Genomic DNA, 2,500 nt, shown 5'->3' with positions numbered 1-2,500 from the left:
GGTATATAAGGGTTAGGTATAGTAGGTATAGTAGGTATATCAGGGATAGGTATAGTAGGTATATAAGGGTTAGGTATAGTATATATAGTAGGTATATAAGGGTTAGGAACAGTATATATAGTAGGTATGTAAGGGGTAGGTACAGAATATATAGTAGGTATATAAGAGTTAGGTATAGTAGGTATAGTAGGTATATAAGGGATAGCTACACTATATATAGTAGGTATATAAGGGTTAGGTATAGTAGGTATAGTAGGTATATAAGGGATAGGTACAGTATATATAGTAGGTATATAAGGGATAGGTATAGTAGGTATATAACGGATAGGTACAGTATATATAGTAGGTATGTAAGGGGTAGGTACAGAATATATAGTAGGTATATAAGAGTTAGGTATAGTAGGTATAGTAGGTATATAAGGGATAGCTACACTATATATAGTAGGTATATAAGGGATAGGTATAGTAGGTATAGTAGGTATATAAGGGGTAGGTATAGTATATATAGTAGGTATATAAGGGTTAGGAATAGTACGTATGTAAGGGTTAGGTATAGTAGGTATTTAAAGGTTAGGTATAGTAGGTATATAAGGTTTAGGTATAGTAGGTATAGTAGGTATATAAGAGATATATATAGTAGGTATATAAGGGTTAGGTATAGTAGAATATATGGGTTAGGTATAGTAGATATATAAGGGTTAGGTATAGTAGAATATATAGGTTAGGTGTAGTAGGTATATAAGGGTTAGGTCTAGTAGGTATAGTATGTATATAAGGGTTATGTATAGTAGGTATATAAGGGTTAGGAATAGTAGGTATAGTAGGTATATAAGGGATAGGTATAGTATATATAGTAGGTATATAAGGGTTAGTTATAGTAGGTATATAAGGGTTAGGTATAGTAGGTATAGTAGGTATATAAGGGTTAGGTATAGTAGGTATAGTAGGTATATAAGGGTTAGGTATAGTAGGTATAGTAGGTATAGTTGGTATATAAGGGTTAGGTATAGTAGGTATAGTAGGTATATAAGGGTTAGGTATAGTAGGTATATAAGGGTTAGTTATATAAGGGTTAGGTATAGTAGGTATATAAGGGTTAGGGATAGTATATATATAAGATTCGTTATATAAGTGTTAGATATAGCAGGTATATAAGTTAGGTATAGTAGGTATAGTAGGTATATAAGGGTTAAGTATAGTATGTATATAAGGGTTAGGTACAGTAGGTATAAAAGGGTTAGGTAAAGTAGGTATAGTAGGTATATTAGGGTTAGGTATAGTAGGTATAATAGGGTTAGGTATAGTAGGTGTATAAGGGTTAGGTATAGTATATATAAGGGTTAGGTATAGTAGGTATAGTAGGTATATAAGGGTTAGGTATAGTAGGTATAGCAGGTATATAAGGGTTAGGTATAGTAGGTATATAAGGGTTAGGTACAGTAGGTATAGTAGGTATATAAGGGTTAGGTATAGTATATATAGTAGGTATATAAGGGTTAGGTATAGTAGGTATAGTAGGTATATAAGGGTTAGGTATAGCAGGTATAGTAGGTATATAAGGGTTAGGTATAGTAGGTATACAAATATTAGTTATATAAGGGTTAGGTATAGCAGGTATATTCAATTAGTTATATAATGGTTAGGTATAGTAGGTATATAAGGGTTAGTTATAGCAGGTATATAAGGGTTAGGTATAGTAGTTATAGCAGGTATATAGGGTAAGGTATAGTAGGTAAAATAGCTATATAATGGTTAGGTATAGCAGGTATATAAGGGTTAGGTATAGTAGGTATAGTAGGTATATAAGGGTTAGGTATAGTAGGTATATAAGGGTTAGGTATAGTGGTATAGTAGGTATATAAGGGTTAGGAATAGTAGGTATAGTAGGTATATAAGGGTTAGTTATAGCAGGTATATTAGTATTAGTTATGTAAGGGTTAGGTATAGTAGGTATATAAGGGTTAGGTATAGTAGGTATAGCAGGTATATAAGGGTTAGGTACAGTATATATAGTAGTTATATAAGGGTTAGTTATAGTAGGTATATAAGTGTTAGGTATAGTAGGTATATAAGGGTTAGGTATAGTAGGTATATAAGGGTTAGGTATAGCAGGTATATTACTATTAGTTATATAAGGGTTAGGTATAGTAGGTATATAAGGGTTAGTTATAGCAGGTATATAAGGGTTAGGTACAGTAGGTATAGTAGGTATATAAGGTTAGGTATAGTATATACAGTAGGTATATAAGCGTTAGGTATAGTATGTATATAAGGGTCAGGTATAGTAGGTATAGCAGGTATATAAGGGTTAGGTATAGTAGGTATAGTAGGTATATAAGGGTTAGGTATAGTAGGTATATAAGGGTTCGGTATAGTAGGTATATAAGGGTTAGGTATAGCAGGTATATAAGGGTTAGGTATAGTAGGTATAGTAGGTATATAAGGGTTAGGTATAGCAGGTATATAAGGGTTAGGTATAGTAGGTATAGTAGGCATATAA

The 2,500-nt window shown here is 32.0% G+C and overlaps 1 protein-coding gene across 1 annotated transcript in view; it reads right to left on the bottom strand.

Annotated features, from left to right (window-relative positions):
• The window catches only part of LOC106592541 (GRB2-related adapter protein-like), a 20,809-nt gene that overhangs the window by 16,609 nt on the left and 1,700 nt on the right, over positions 1-2,500 (bottom strand). The window lies entirely within an intron of this gene.

The sequence above is a fragment of the Salmo salar genome, chromosome ssa12 (genome assembly GCF_905237065.1).
Source record: "Salmo salar chromosome ssa12, Ssal_v3.1, whole genome shotgun sequence".
In the NCBI taxonomy this organism is placed as follows: Eukaryota; Metazoa; Chordata; class Actinopteri; order Salmoniformes; family Salmonidae; genus Salmo; species Salmo salar.
The sequence above is the reverse complement of the archived record's forward strand: the minus strand, read 5'-3'. Positions and strand labels throughout refer to the sequence as shown.